At 43.5% G+C, this 16,235-nt stretch overlaps 1 protein-coding gene and 1 long non-coding RNA gene across 5 annotated transcripts in view; one reads left to right on the top strand and one right to left on the bottom strand.

The window, feature by feature from the left end:
• PIP5K1B (phosphatidylinositol-4-phosphate 5-kinase type 1 beta) overlaps window positions 1-16,235 on the bottom strand; it is a 323,529-nt gene that overhangs the window by 288,908 nt on the left and 18,386 nt on the right. The gene's annotated exons all lie outside the window — the stretch shown is intronic.
• On the top strand, window positions 891-7,181 carry LOC131812395 (uncharacterized). Of its 2 annotated transcripts, XR_009346331.1 has the most exons (4): window positions 891-1,105; window positions 1,331-1,549; window positions 2,439-2,541; window positions 6,531-7,181. It is a non-coding gene; the product is annotated as an uncharacterized LOC131812395 (long non-coding RNA). The 2 variants fall into 2 exon arrangements; XR_009346330.1 differs by having other exon boundaries at window positions 891-1,549.

Below are 16,235 nucleotides of genomic sequence, written 5' to 3' on the forward strand. Positions count from 1 at the left end.
ATCACAGTGTCCTAGAGTCAGGGACGAATGAACTCCGTAAGGAAATACTCCATAAGGAAAGGCCAAGTCTTACTGTGCACACCTACACTTCTTGCTAAATAAATATTTGCCTGGCATTATATCATCGTTTTATGACATGCAAACAAGTCCGTTGCTAAAGGAGCGCTGCTGACTTTGTCACGGCCACTGAATCGGGTCTGGTTTACAAAGGTCTTCCACCGCACTGCAAAGAATCCCACTTCCCGAGAGACTGTCAAGGTGAAACTATCAGAAGACACTCCCAATCTTAAGCCAGGCATCTCTGACTACAGAAGAACAAATGGGCTCTTCTGTCCTCTACTGCTGCTACCTACACACATGAGCAGACACTTAACTTCTGCTCTGTGGCGCCGTGCTGTATTAGAATGACGTAACATTCACCCCTCCCCAAAGATGCACAGAGGGTAGACAGGCTGCACACCTTCTGTGGAAGCACCCCATCTAAAAGGCTTTAAGTACTTCCTTTCTGTGAACATGAACCTTGTTAGGAACAAAGCCGCATCTCAGTCTGACGAGAGGATGGGTTCTGCTATCTTGCACTTCTTAAGGAAGAAAATCCAGACATCTGATGCATACCCACGTGCACAAAACAGCCTTGGGCCACACAGGACTGGCTTCCTAGTTCACTCTGCTTATCTCCAGCTGGCTGGGCTGGGAGAGCTTTCTAGGCAAGGGGTGGGGAGGTGGCCTCCAAGGACACAGGGGCAGAGGAGGACAGGCCCAGGTGAAACACCTGTTACCAAGATAAGTAAAGAGACGCCCCCCATCGCAGCCACGGCAAGGAGCTCATTTCCTGCTCATGTGCTAACTAGGCACATAATCCACAAACCCGAGAGGCAGAACTTGAGGCAGAACTTGAGGCAGAACTTAAGGCAGGCGAGCTGAGAGGGAGCGGGAGCCTGGACGATCGGACCATCCCCCTGCTGCCTGGACTGAGCAGTAATTAACTGAGAGTTAGAACCTGAACTTACGCCAAAGCCTGGAGCGCGCAGAGGCAGGGCCGAGCTGGGAGTGCCTGAAATGAGCTGTGAAAATGCAGAAGTGCTGACCCAGGCCAGAATTCAAGGTAGGGGAAGCCCAAGGAGAAATTTAGGGAAGTGCAGGCTGGACAGTACTGTGACCTGAGGGGGTGCCCCAGCCCTCCCGCTGGAATGATTTCAGGATTGAGGAAAGCCCGGTGGGGGGGGCTGAAATGTACATGTTCCTATGTAAGCGTGGAATTCCGAAATATTTTAAAGGTTTTAGGAAAGAATTCATGTGCTGAAATGGCCTCTTTTCATTGCTCTGTCAGTCAAAACAAAAGTGCCCCATAGGAAGCCAAGAACCCTATCGACGGAGCCCTCAATCCCAGACCTCGACTCTGAGGATTTAATCTAAGGAAATAAGACAGGAGAGGCAAAAGGCAAGGCTGTATGAAGGTGCACAATCCGCGACGTTCCATAAAAGCAAGAACACAAATACGAGATCACATGTGACGACCGGCGATAGTGATAAATTTGACAAGGCAAGGGTAAGTGAAGGCACATGAAGTATGTTCCACGCCTTTCAAACGGATGACATAAAAATAAAAATGGGGGAAAATCACACGGGAAGTTTAAAAATTCAAAATTAAATGTTCACTACGGATACAACTGAATCGAAACGGTGGTGCCCGGGACGTCTGGGTGGCTCAGTTGGTTGAGCAGAGCTCAGGTCATGATCCCAGCGTCCTGGGATCGAGTCCCACATCAGGCTCCTTGCTTGGCAGGGAGCCTGCTTCTCCCTCTGCCTCTGCCTGTCACTCTGTCTGCCTGTGCTCACTCTCGCTCCTCTCTCTCTTACAAATAAATAAATAAAATCTTAAAAAAAAAAAAAAAGAAATGGTGGTGCCCGAGATGGAGCCATAAGACGAGACAGTGACCAAGAGCTCATGTTGACCAGATGATCTGGGGTAGCCTGATGGGGGAGGCAGGTGCTGAGGGCAAGGCCCCCTTAGGCAAACCCGTGGAGAACTTTCTGGCTGGTCAAAGAGAGGCTCCATCTCATTCTGAAATCCCGAGGGATGGGCTGGAACCCTCAACAAGAAGAGATGTTGGTCTTGGTCAGTTGAGCAAAAGGGCCCCAAGGCCATGCCTAATTAACCTTGGATTAAGGGGAAAAGAAGGGGTTTCACAAGACCCCGAAGGAGGGAGAGCTGAAAGAACTTGCAGATTAAAAGAAAATGGAGCCATTTTTACAGAGGGCCTATCATGGTCTGTTGAATCCAGAGAAATCTGGAAGGTTCCATCTAGTCTAGAAATTTGGCCAGCGAACTGAGGAACAAGAGGACAAACTTATAAATGTCTGATGAGAACAGGAAGGCGGGAATGGGACAGAATGATTAACCTCACCTCCACCCCGTTTCCTCCCCCAACTTCCAGATAAGAACCCTCACAGCCAGAAAGGCTATGCTGACAGCTTGCCCAGGATGAGAACTAAGCTTACGGCGGTGCCGGACCCAGATCCTCTCCTGTCATTCAGGCGGTTTGTACATGATCGCACGCTCTCCTCTCAACCCTACGTAGCCCCCCGCATTCTCCCACCATACAGGAATTAAACTCAAAACAACTGTTCTCACTAGATAAATAGTATTGTTATTTTTTAACTGAAGAAAATTCAGGAACACCATAACAGGAGGACAATCAACCGCAGTTTCATTTCTCAAAGCAACCTTGGTTTTTAAAAATTCTCATTATTTCTGTTAAATGTATGGTTTGGGCCCATTTTCATAGCTGGCAAATACTTATTTCATGGCATGAATATTTATTCTATAGGCTTAGCTAGTCCATTCAGCTTCGTATCATCAGCCACATAAAATATAGGACTTCTTACAATTTTCACCCAAGTCCTAAGGATCCTTCTTACATGGGGGGTGGGGTGGGTGGGGTGTGCTTCTTTCCAAGCTGTTACACAATCATTAACTGTGCTATGGCATATGAACAGACTCAGCTGTGAATGTTCTGGATTGTTCTGCCATCCTCCAACTGCTATTCTGTGCATAAGGAGACACATGAGAGGTTTCTGCCGAATGCTTCCAAGTCTATGGCTCTCTCTTCCTCTACCAACCTAGAACACTCATCTAAAAAGGCGACGTGATGATCGGTGACAGTAAATTTATGCTGATTTCTGGGGATCAATGCCATCTCTTCTGTGGGTTTTAAATCACTTACACGATGGTCATTCAGAATTTTTGCAAGGGAACATTCCACATATTGAATGAATTCAGCTCTTTCAAAAGTTGCACAGAACAACATGTACATGGTTCTGGTCTTCTGTAATGTTTTCCACTCTCCAAGATTTATTCAAAGGTCACTGGCAGTGGCTCAGAGGTGCGGTCTCTTAACTCCTTCAACACCCTTAGATACGACCAAGTATGTCCTAGCGATGTGACCTCATTCCGTTACCTACATATTATTTCATTGTCTTCTACATTCCTCTTCATTAATCCCTTTTTCACTTTGAAGATCATTATTCTCTCTGCTGGGGAACTGAAAGCCAAGTAGTTCTGTATATGTCATGTATTAATGTCAGCCTTATGCTCTTATGCAAGTCTGTCTCTGTCTCTACTCTTCTAGCTCCAGAGAGCAGCTCAAAAAGCAAAACAAACTAAAACACTATTTTCAAAATACAAAAAAACATACCACACACTGTCCACACTCTACCACGCACCTGCACGTACGCCAGAAAAGTTCAACCTGGACAGTGAAGAAATTAATGCCACTGTGACATGTCCTCTTGTAGCAAGCCACAGAAACACACCTTTAGGAACCACGCTGGTGAGTCGGGAGGGAAACAGACATACCCACGGGACTTAAGACAATGTGACTGTGTATCTGGAGGGCAAATACCTAAGATGTGTATGCCCTCTGGAAACCAAGAAACCTACACTGGGATTTTTATCTTAAGGGACACGTTTTGAAACAAATCTGAAATAAAAGAAGGTTCAAGTATACAAATAGGTCTTTTGGGAATATCCCCAAAGCCCCAAACTGGAGACAGTTTAAAATATCCAACAAGGGGAATCTTAATTGAACTACAAAACACTGACTGTGGTAGGTCCAATAATGCCCCCTCCCAAAGGGGTCCAAGTCCTAATGCCCAGGAGCTGGGAACATGCTGCTTTATGTGGCAAAAGGAACTTTGTAGACATGATTAAGTTAAGGGTTTTGAGAAATGGGAGATTGTCCTGGATTATCCAAGTTGGCCCAATGGGGACAAAGCAGAAACAGAGGTTAGAGACAGAGAGGAGACTTGAGGTTGACATGCTACTGGCTTCAAAGCCAGAGGAAGGGGTCCTACGTCAAAGTATGTCGAAGCCTCTAGAAGCTGGAAAGGGCAAGAAAAAATTCCTTCCTAGAGGTTTCAGAAGGGACCCCGCCGGGCTAACACCTCAATTTTAGGAATTCTGACTTCCAGAGCCATAAGATAATAAACTTCTGTCCTTTTAAGTCACTAAATTTATGGTAAATCTTCACAGCAGCAATATGGAGTTGATACACTAAGAGATAACCACCAAAAACGATAAAATAGAGGACTGCGAAGCAACTAAAATACTAACATGTGCAGATGGGAAAACAGTACGTGCAACAGTTACTGCCTTATACCATACACGTACAAACAGATCAAGAGTCACAGGAACAAATAAAAATATGCCAAGAGATTAAAAGACCTCAGAACTGGTCCCCCTGCTTCTGCCCTCAAGTTCTTAGCACTCAGAATAGCCAGAGTGGTTCTTTTCAAAAATGCAATCAGATGACCTTACTCCTCTGCTCAAAACCCTCCAATAGGCTCCTGTTGTCTCAAGGAAAAAGCTCAAGCCTCAAGAAGGACCTAGAAAGCCCAGGTCCATGGGAGTGCACGGCTCTGGGGCAAGGCACTCCTGTGTACTCTCTGTGACTGGCCTCCTCGCATGTATTGGGGGGCCCCCCACCCCCGCCCAGGCATGTGCTTGCTCCTACTCGCTCTATTTCTCCGGCCCTCCCACCTGCTGCTCTTCCTCGCTGACTCCACTCTGGCCTCACCGGCCAACTTGCTATTCCTGGAACTCCTTCATACTTTCTGCACTCACTGTTCCCTCTGCCTGAAGTACCATATCCAGGGGTAGGCTTCCTGGAATAAAGGGCTGGGTCATCTCCTGTATTTGCTCTCCAAATACATAGTTACATTATCGGACCTGTGAGTATGTCTATTTCCCTACAGCCTCACCAGCATGGTGTTTTATCTCTCCACAATATGTTTATCACAAAGTAACATTACAGTTTTGTGTTAACTTCTAGATTGAACCTTTTGTGAGGATGTGTGTATTACTATAAATAACGTACCACACATACTATATACTTAGATACTTTTTTGTTGTTTTTGTTGTTCCTTTTTGGTTCCAAATTCCAAAAGTTCCAAGATAAGAAATATACCAGATGAGCCAGAGCATTTGTAGCATTTGTAGCATCAGTGAAAATAAGCAAACAAAACTCCACAGGGATGGGGGAATGTCAAGCAATAAAGGAGTGACTAGAAATAAAGGGGCCCAAGCGCCAACATTCTGAGCAAGAAAATCAAGCAGTGTTGCAGGATAACTCAAAGTGTACCATAAAGGAGTCCACAGGGACATAAATGAGTGGCTGAATGAACAAATGGGGGCAGAACAGACCATCTCCCACGCAGAAGAATCCTATAGAATTCTGTGTGTGTTTTTTGGAGATTTGAAGTTATCTCTACACCCAATGTGGGGCTTGAAGTTTGATTCCAAGATTGAGTCGTAAGCTCCATCAACTAAGCCAGCCAGGCAAACCAGAATTCCTCCAATTCTTACAGATACTCCTCCTTCAAGGAAGAGAACTGTAACTCCCTACTTTTTAAGTGTGGGCTGCACACAGTGACTTTCTTCCAAAGAGCACAGACTGGGAATGGGGAGGAATGAAACGGTAACTCTCCGGCGGAGAAATCTCACAGAACATCGCTTCACTCGGGTAAGCAAGATCAACATCAGCAGTGACGTCATGGTCATAGCATACGTAATCTTGATACGGTGTGAGGAGGGCCGCACGTTATCTCCCTGAAACACATCACCCCAATCTAATCATGAGAAAACATCCAACGAAGCCCCACTGAGGGACATCCTGTAACACACCGGACCGTAATTCTCAAAACGGTCAAGGTCATCAAACACAAGGACAATCTGAGAAACCGTCACAATTACTAGGAACCTAGGGAGAAATGACAACTAAATGCAACATGGTATCTTAGATGTGACAAAAAAGGGGGGGAGGCAGTAGGGAAAACCAGCAAATGTGAATGAAGTATGGACTTCAGGCAGTAATGACAGACAGATGTTGGTTCATGAATTGGGACGAACGTACCACGCTAACGTAAGATAATGATCAAGGAAAATGAGTGCTTCCCACTCTGTATTGTAGCTCGGGCAGGCTCTCAATCTAAAAAAGTTCTAAAATGTTTGTTAAAAATAATTCCAACAGGTCACCCACATGGTCTTCGAAGGTTCCTCCCGCTTCCACGTCATGCAGTAATTCTTCCCGAGTGGTCGATGGTTAAGTCCAAAATGGCAGCTTCCTTGATTGTGTTCTGCAAAGTGACCCCAAAAGCCCAAAATTTATTGGGCTTTATTTTCAGGTCACTCAGCCACCCAGCAGAAGCTGAGACATCATTGACTGTTGCTTCTTCCAGAAAGTGTTCCACAAAGTACCACAAGCCTTGGCCTCCATCTGTCTGGTTAGCAGAAGGTTCCCACAACAATCAAACCAATGGGCTTTCTCCACTTGCCCTTTCAACCTCAACAAATGCTCTGTAGAATGGTCTCTCCAACAGATCATGGCTTGTAGATAGGGATGTTCTTCCTTGCACATCAATCCTGCTTCTCCTCTTGCCTTCCAAAGACCACAGAGACATTCCCATCCGTGTGTCTCGGGGCATTTGAACAGGAAGCCAAGGGAGCAACATCAGTCACCATATTAAAAATATACAGAGAGAGAAGAAAAGGATTAAGATCTTCTCTATCCAATGTACTTGACACATTCTGGACTCACCTGCCTGCTACCCACCAGTCCTCACCGACCAAGTTCTTAACCAAGCCACAGAGATGTATGTTGGGCGTAGCTCTGAGCCTCTCATCTCGCAGTCCTTCCCGCCCATCTGAAACATTTTCCCAGTCTCTTGTTTATTCTAGCTGCAGTCCTTGTGCATGCCTCCCACGCAAGAGTCATCTTTCTCATCTCCAAACTCTCAGAAGCCCCATATTATTTTGCATTCCCAGCCCCGCTGGTTGTGTTTCATCAGCTTATCTCCCCGACTCCACTATAAGTTCCTTAATGGGATGAACTCATCTACTTTTCTGCATAACCCTGGCACCCCGATCATTCTACCTGTCCATTAAACATGAGCACATATTTAAGTGCCTCCCATAGATGCCTCTCACAGATCTCTTCTTACAACAACTCATTGAGGTAGGCACATAATTACCCCCATTTTATAGCTGAAAACACTGAGGAGTGAAGCAGTTGAGCGGCTTTCCCGGGGTCACATGGAAGTTAAAGAGACAGTATGTGAAGCAAAATCCTTACTCTTAATTACCACAAAAAGTCCCACTGCCTCCCTGAACTCTCCCAGTTCAAAGATCCCTCGCAGAGTGTAGGGATTTTAACAAGCGGTGATCTCAGAAGGAAAATTAAAAACTCTTCGTCTAAGGGCCCCAAACTGATTGAGAAAATTTTTATTCAGGTGTTCTCCCCAAGACCTCAGAGTCACACCGAGGTTGTGTACAGCATGGAAAACAGGACTCAAGGAAGATAAAAAGTTCTCGAGGAAGCACTGCAGTTAGCCATCATTCTCCACGCGTTGACCAGTTAGAAGGACGGATGGACACAGGCTGAACTAATAGAGAAAAATAGGATAAGCCCGTCTGTAAGCTTAGACTGCAACTCCAGGCCAGCTCATCCACTTTGAGGAAGCCTGGCAGAGAAAAGGTATGGCCCGGCACGCGGCACCATACCGCGTGAGCGCGTCCCCCATAGAGCAAGGTTCTCTTCCGCCATCTGCTTCTCATTTCCCACTGGTAATTTTGTGGTTGGATGATCAGCTTCTTAGATGATTTCTAAAAATAAGCTAGCATTAATTGAATTACACAGGTACATGAGTATTTACGGTCACCTTGTGGCCTACACCTAAATGAAACACCTTCCTTTCTAGGACAAGGAAGAAGGGGTTGACCTCCTCAGCAGTTGCAAAGCATCAGAGCTGGGGCATGGCTCCCATTTCTCTAGCATTGACACCAGCAGCACCCCCAGACCATGGGTGCCAAGAGCATCTGCACCCCGAGGCAGCCGTTGCTGCTAACGCCCGCTCTACACAACCAAGACTCACCACCAGGCTTGGCCAAAGGAGCCAGCGAAACTCTCTACTCAGCTGTGCTCTTGATGTCTCTCTCCGTGTCAGCTGCGACTTCAGAGCTTTGCCCAGGAGCAACACTGACCTTCCTAGATCTGCTAGATGTGTTCATTCTTTTCTTTAGGCCCCCACTATCCCGTTTACCAGACCCAACCATCTGGTTGAGCTGTCAGCCTTGAGACCAACACCTCCTCTGCGGATGTCCTTTTCTCAAACAGGAGGTGGACCTAGTTCCGAGTTTCTGAAGAATTATGAATGAGAAAGGAGACACACATTATCATGGATCCTAGGTGGACTGAAGGGAGTACACCAGCAGAGCCTCCATGAGAAATGGTAAGGGACTCAATCAATCTCCAGTGAATCCCGAATATGCCCAAAGCCCAAGGTCTGGTTTCAGATGCTCTTGAACCCCACCACGCAACAAATGGACAGAAGTGACCCCTGTAACTCAGCCAGCCAGCATGATTCTGGAGTCAAGAGAATTGCTGCGGACAAAGCTGTATTGATTAGAAAAGGAACAAGAGACCCTTCTTCCCTCAAGGAACTTACAATTCCAGGCAGAACTTAGAAACCAGACACGCCTGCAAAAGAACCGAAAATACACACTGAAGAGTGCTAAGTCCATAAGAGAAGTATGAAGAAAATGTTATCTCCCTCACTCACTTTTTATTGCGGGGTCATGGGAAAGATTTCAAGAGTTTCTAAAAGCAACTCCCCCTTGCACAGGTTCACAGAGGCCCCACTAAGAGAGCAGTGGGGGAAGCACAGGAGGCCTGGAACCCAAGGGCGAGCCGGAAGTTGCTGGAAGTTGCTGGAAGCCGGCTCGCTCCTTTCCTGGCCTCCTTGCACCCACATTGTAGAAAGGGCTGCAATCTGTTTATTATGAAATGCTTCCTGAAATACCGCGGAGAAGAGGCCATTTGCAAAAGCAAAGAGCACAATTCTAACACGTTAGCGCTTTCTGAAGTGTGGCTCTGTCACGAAGCGATTTCGCGGGATGGTGAGCCCACAGCACCAGCCCATCTTCTGATCTGGAGAGATCTGGAAAGAACAACCGGCAGATGTGCAACCTCCAAGGCTTACTCTGGAGCCCGGAGGCCTCCTTGACCCCAATGTCTCCCCGACCCCATGCTCAGCATTGTTGCCACCATTCTTCCAGCTACATTATCTTCCCTAACTCACAGTGCCCATCTCCCCTAATCTATTGTAAATTCCTTGAGGGCAAAACCCACTCATTCCCTCCCCCCCCCCGCCTCAATGTTATCCTATTTGCCCTCAGCTTAAGATCTGTTATAAAAAGCACATTAAGAGTGAAACAAAGGGGCGCCTGGGTGGCTCAGTGGTTTAAGCCGCTGCCTTCGGCTCAGGTCATGATCCCAGGGTCCTGGGATCGGGTCCCGCATCGGGCTCTCTGCTCACCGGCGAGCCTGCTGCCTCCTCTCTCTCTCTGCCTGCCCCACATCTACTTGTGATTTCTCTCTGTCAAATAAATAAATAAAATCTTTTAAAAAAAGAGTGAAACAAAGTAGTATTCACCTAGCTCCTATGGCCCATACTCCCTTATTTCAGCTTATCTTCCCAATAACCCACTGAGGTGGGTAACTTTAGCCTCGTTTTACAGGCTGTTCTTTGGTGGGAAGACAAAGGAGTTGGCTCATCTTTGACCCTTGTGCACTGGATATAACCCAATGTCAGGTCCAAACCTCTCCTCACTTTCCCCTGCAAAACGGACCCATCCCATCCAGACAGAGGAAGGATCAGAAATCCTACAGGTGGGGCGCCTGGGTGGCTCAGTGGGCTAAAGCCTCTGCCTTCGGCTCAGGTCATGATCCCAGGGTCCTGGGATCGGGTCCCGCATCGGGCTCTCTGCTCACCGGCGAGCCTGCTGCCTCCTCTCTCTCTCTGCCTGCCCCACATCTACTTGTGATTTCTCTCTGTCAAATAAATAAATAAAATCTTTTAAAAAAAGAGTGATTGAGCCCCACATCGGGCTCTCTGCTCAGCAGGGAGCCTGCTTCCTCCTCTCTCTGAATGCCTCTCTGCCTACTTGTAATCTCTGTCAAATAAATAAATAAAATCTTTAAAAAAAAAAAAAAAAGAAATCCTACAGGTAGAACAGATGGATACTCATAAAACCAATGCTAAACTGAAACACTGCAACTTTCAGACGTCAAGAGTTAGTGGAGAACAGCCTCGAAGGTTCTAAAGCGAGTGGCACTCATACCTGACACATGACCCTTGAAACTAAATTATTGCACATATTTTGAAGGGTCCACAGACTTGGGCTAAAGGTAACTTTCCTTAATTGTGATGGCCATGGAAGTAGTATCTGTTCTATCTGTTCACCTGTTAATGATTGAAGAACAAGTAAGGAGGAGTAGCTTCTAACTAAGACTGTAAAGGAAGTGGCCGAGTCTCACCCCCTCTCAGGGATAATTCTCATGAACAAAGGAGATCTATTGAAGCAACGTTGTAAATTCCGGACAATCAGGAAATTCACGATCCCTTTACCTATTTACCTTCTAGTGATCTGTATGTGTACTGTATGTGTATGTGTGTGTATGGTATATAGTAGGACTCATTTTAAGCACCCACTAAAATCCTTGGCATTTTTTGTTAGTTCCAATATACACCTGATATGACAAGCTCAAGAGTTTTATTTCTCAACACAGTCCAGGTCAAACTCCATTCCAGTGACTTCTGTGGGCTTCCTGAAATTCTCTGCTTTCCTCGGGTTTCGTTGTCTATCATTGTACTTAAAAGCACAATAATTGTTTAAGAATTGAGAAAGAATTGAGGAACAAATAATTGTTTAAGAATTGCTCTTGATGTACAGAATTTAAAAATGTAATTAGATATGGACTATTATAACAGATCTAAAACCTGCTTTTGAGAGATTGTTTTTAAAAGATTTTATTTATTTATTTGACAGAGAGAGAGATCACAAGTAGGCAGGGAGACAGGCGGGTGAGGGGAAGCAGACTCCCCACTGAGCAGAGAGCCCGATGCGGGGCTCCATCCCAGGACCCTGAGATCATGACCTGAGCTGAAGGCAGAAGGTTAACCCACTGAGCCACCCAGGCTTCCCTTAAGAGATTTTTTAATCCAAAAGTAAATCTCATCTCCTGATATGGCTCACTTTTTATGAACTGATACTAGTCCCAATTAGTCTTGTGGAGTATTTCTTCAATTGTCCTATCCTCACCTTTATGGAAAGCAGAGGAGGGATTGTCACTGGTGTCCCAGTTTCTGGCTACTGGTATCAGGTGCTCCAAATCTTGTTGACCCTGCATATTATTTTCTCCATCTTATAACATCCTGTGAATTATATTCTCATAGTCTGTATATCATATTCATCTGCCACCAAATACACACAATAAAACAGTAAAAAAAATCACCAAAGCAGATTGTACGAAACTGCTCTCTGCTTTTTCATGCTCATCAGCATACTTGATTGTAAATCATCTTTTAGAGTATTTTATCTTTTTTTGTACCTATTTTCCATAGACTTTTCCATAGTATTTTATCAGTAAATAATAGTGTATTATTATGAGCTATTACAGTTTGTCTAATCATTTCCCCCAGTGTTAGATAACAATGTATTCCTTCATTATTAAAAGTAACACTGTTCTAACGAGATTTGTTTTTCCTACTTTTTTCCCCTGCCAAGAGAAATTACTGAATCAAAGGTTACGTTTGTTACAATGATTCTGTTAAATAATTTTGTTGCCCCTTCAGGAAAGACGTACTAATTTGAATGCTACCAATCATGTCCAATTATTTCCCATTCTACATGGTCACACCAACACTGTAACTTACCATGTTAGCTATTATTATTTTTTTTTAATCTCAGTTTACCTTAGGTTAGATTTCTTTCATCATCACCATGTTTGGTTCTTTTTGCACATACTGGTCTTTCTCATGTGTAAAAATGATACTATTTAACCTTTAGCCATTTATCCAAATAAAAACTAGTTGTAACATCATTCTATCTGTGCCTTATATATTATGGACACCAACCTTGTGTGCGTGTAGGTATATTTTCTCTATTTCATTTCATAGGTGTTTTAAAAATTCTTATTTTACCAGTTTTAATCTAACTTCCTAAAACAACTATGTTGAGATTTTATCTTCCTTTATATTTTGGAAGATTAATTAGACTGAAGATTTTACCATCTCTCGGAAGTAAACCAAAATATACTTTGTTTTAGATGACAGAAATTAAGGATTTACTCTGGCTCTTCAATAACCATTTTTTTAAAAATCAGAAACAAAAGGAGATATCATTACCAATGATAACAGAAATATAAAAGATCCAAAGAAACTATGAAAGACAATCTTATGCTAACAAACTGGACAACCTAAAAAACTGAATAAAATTACAAGCCAATATTCCTGATGAATATAGATGCAAAGGTCTTAAAAAAAAAAAAAAAGAAAGAAAGAAAAGAAAAGAAAAAAGAAAACCCAGCAAACCCATTTGAACAATACATTACAAAGATGCTATACCACGATCACGTGGGATTTTTTGCAGGGATGCGAGGATGGTTCAACATCCATACATCAGTCACTATGATATACCATATTAACAAAATGAAAGATAAAAATTGTATCATCATCTCAATAGATGCAGAAATCAGAAAAAGCATTTGACAAAATTGAGCATCTATTCAGATTAAAAACTTTGAAAGTGGGTTTAGAGATTAGAGACCTCCATATAATAAAGGCCATATATAACGAGCCCACAGCTAACAGATACTCAACAATGAAAAGCTGAAAGACTTTTTCTAAGATCAGGAAGGAGACAAGGATACAGACTCCCACCACTTTCATTCTACATAATATTGGAAGCTCTAACCACAGCAATTTGGCGAGAAAAAGAAACCTAAGACATCCAAATTGGAAAGAAAGAAGTAAAGGTGTCACTCTTTGCAGATGACATAGTATTATATAAAGAAAACTCTGAAGAGTCCATCAAAACCCATTAGAGCTAATACATGAATTAAAATGCAAAATGCAAAGTCAACACACAAAGTCAAGATACAATTTCTTTTTTAGGGTTTTATTTATTTACTTGACATAGAGAGAGAGAAAACAAGCAGGGGAAGTGGCAAGCAGAGGGAGAGGGAGAAGCAGACTCCAACAGAGCAGGGAGCCTGCTGTGGGGCTCGATCCCAGGACCCTGAGATCATGACCTGAGCCGAAGGCAGTAGCTTAACTAACTGAGCCACCCAGGAGCCCCAAGATCCAATTTCTGTACACTAATAATGAGTTATAAGAAAGAGAGTTTAAGAAAACAATCCCACTTATAAATGTTTTTTAAAAAGAAAAAAAAACCACTTAGGAATAAATTTAACCAAGGAGATGAAGGACCTCTATACTGAAAACTGCAAGACATTAATTAAACTGAAGAAGATACAAATAAATGGAAAGACACCCTGTGCTCACTGATTGTAAGAATACTGTTAAAATGTTCGCATTATCCAAAGCAATATACAGATTCCATGTAATCCTTGTTAAAATTCCAATGGCATTCTTCAAAAAACTGGAACAAACAGTACTAAAATTTGTACAGAACTATAAAAGACTGAATAGCCCAAGCAATTCTGAGAAAAAAGAAAAAAGTTGGAAGCATTGTTCTTTCTGATTTCAAACTATCTTACAAAGCTGTTGTAACTAAAACAGTATCTACCAGCGTAACAAAACACAGGTCAATAGAACAGAATAGAGTGCCCCAAAATAAACCCAGGCATATATGGTCAATTAATTTACAATAAAGGATCCAAGAATACACTGTGAAGGACGGTCTCTTCAACAAATGATGCTGGGAAAACTGGACAGCTACATGCAGAAGAATGAAACTGGATTCCTATATTATACCACATACAAAAATTAACTCAAAACGGATTAAATACTTGAATGTAAGGCCTCAAACCCTAAAACTCCTAAGAAGAAAACAAAGGCAGAAAGCTCCCAGATACAGGTCTTGGCAATGATTTTTTTTTTTTTTAATTTGACACCCAAAGTGAAAGCAACAGAAGCAAAAACAAACAAGTGGGACCACCTCAAGCTAAAGCTGCTTCTCCACAGCACCAGAAACCATCAACAAAAGAAAGAGGCAGCCCTACAGAATGCGAGAAGATATTTGCAAATCATATGTCAAATATGGGGTTAACATTCAAAGTATATGAAGAGCTCATACAACCCAACCGCTAAATAAATAAATAATAATAATCACCATCCAGTTAAAAAAAGACCAGAAGATCTAAACAGACATTTTTCCAAAGACAGCCAACAGGTACCTGGAAAGCTGCTCAACACCTCTGATCACTAGGGAAATGCAAATCACGCGCGGCCGCCTCACACCTGTCAGAAAGGCCAGCCTCCAAAGGCAAGAAAACAAAGGCTGGTGAGGATGTGGAGAAATGCGGACCCTCGTGCACAGGCAGTAGGAATGTCAACTGGCCTAATTACTACTGAGAACAGTATGAAGTTTCCTCGAAAAATTAAAACTAGAACTACCATATGATCCAGCAATTCCACTTCTGGGAATTTATGTGAAGAAAAGGAAAACACGAATTCAAACAGGTGTACGCACCTCCATGCTCACTGCAGCATTATTTCCAAAAGCCAAGATAGGGAAGCAACTGGAGCATCTATCAGTGAGTGAATGGATAAAAGAAATGGTGATGCACACCTATTCTGGAATATTACTCAGCCGTTGAAAAGAATGAGATCCTGCCATGTGGGACAGTGGGGGTGGACTTCGAGGGCCCTGTGCTAAGAGAAATAACTCAAATGGAAAAAGACAAATGCTAAACAAAACAAAAACAAAAGCCCCCACAAATACTGTATGATCTCACTTGCAGGTGAAAGCTACAAAATGAAACAAACAGAAATGGACTCACAAATACAGAGAACTGAAGGCTGTCGGAGAGGCGGGGGGGTGTGGATGGGCTAAATAAGGGAAGGGGACCAATGAGTATAAACTTCCAGTGAGACAACAAGAAAGTCAGGGGGCTATAGAACACAAGAAGTATAATCAATAATATCGTCCCAACTTTGTATGGTATCAGATGGTAAGTAGCCTAATGGTGGCGATCATTTTGCAATGTATCCAAATGTCGAATCACGAACTTATACACCTAAAACTAATATAATACTGCCTGTCAACTTATACTTCAATAAAAATAAATTAAGTAAAAAAAAAAAAAATAGCAGAGCAAAGACGTGATTCAGCACTAATGAGTATTGATTACAGATAGGAAGTATGTTAATGAGGCGAGCTGGTAAGTTGGTTGCTAAGGTAACATCTCAATGGGAATGAAACCACGGGCACAGAGAGAGCAGGGCATCTGGATTAAGGACCGGAGGGGCAGCAGACTCCTTCCTGTTCGGGAACAAGAATGTCAACACTGGGAAGTACCGCAGAAGGGAAGTTCAAGGTCTTTCCTTCATCCAAGGCTAATTCCTTCCTACCAAGAAGGTATATGCACTCGAGCTTGGGAACAAAAGCCTGTCTGTTCTTTGGACCTTACTGTACAGACAGATGCGGGAAGGAGACCTGGGTCACCTCTCTGTGATAACCGGGCTCATCGTCGTCTACCCACGGGAAATGGTGGACGTGAATGGAAGGACCGACTTTCCTGAGATTTAAAAGCAAAGCCAAGCTTCACTTGCAAAGAAGTTGGTAACAGTGGAGCTTAGGAGAAAGGGGACCGTGTATGCCCGAGGTTTCTATTTCTTAACATTTTGTTCTACACTAGAGCATATTAAAAGGT

Source organism: Mustela lutreola, chromosome 12 (genome assembly GCF_030435805.1).
Source record: "Mustela lutreola isolate mMusLut2 chromosome 12, mMusLut2.pri, whole genome shotgun sequence".
NCBI lineage: Eukaryota > Metazoa > Chordata > Mammalia > Carnivora > Mustelidae > Mustela > Mustela lutreola.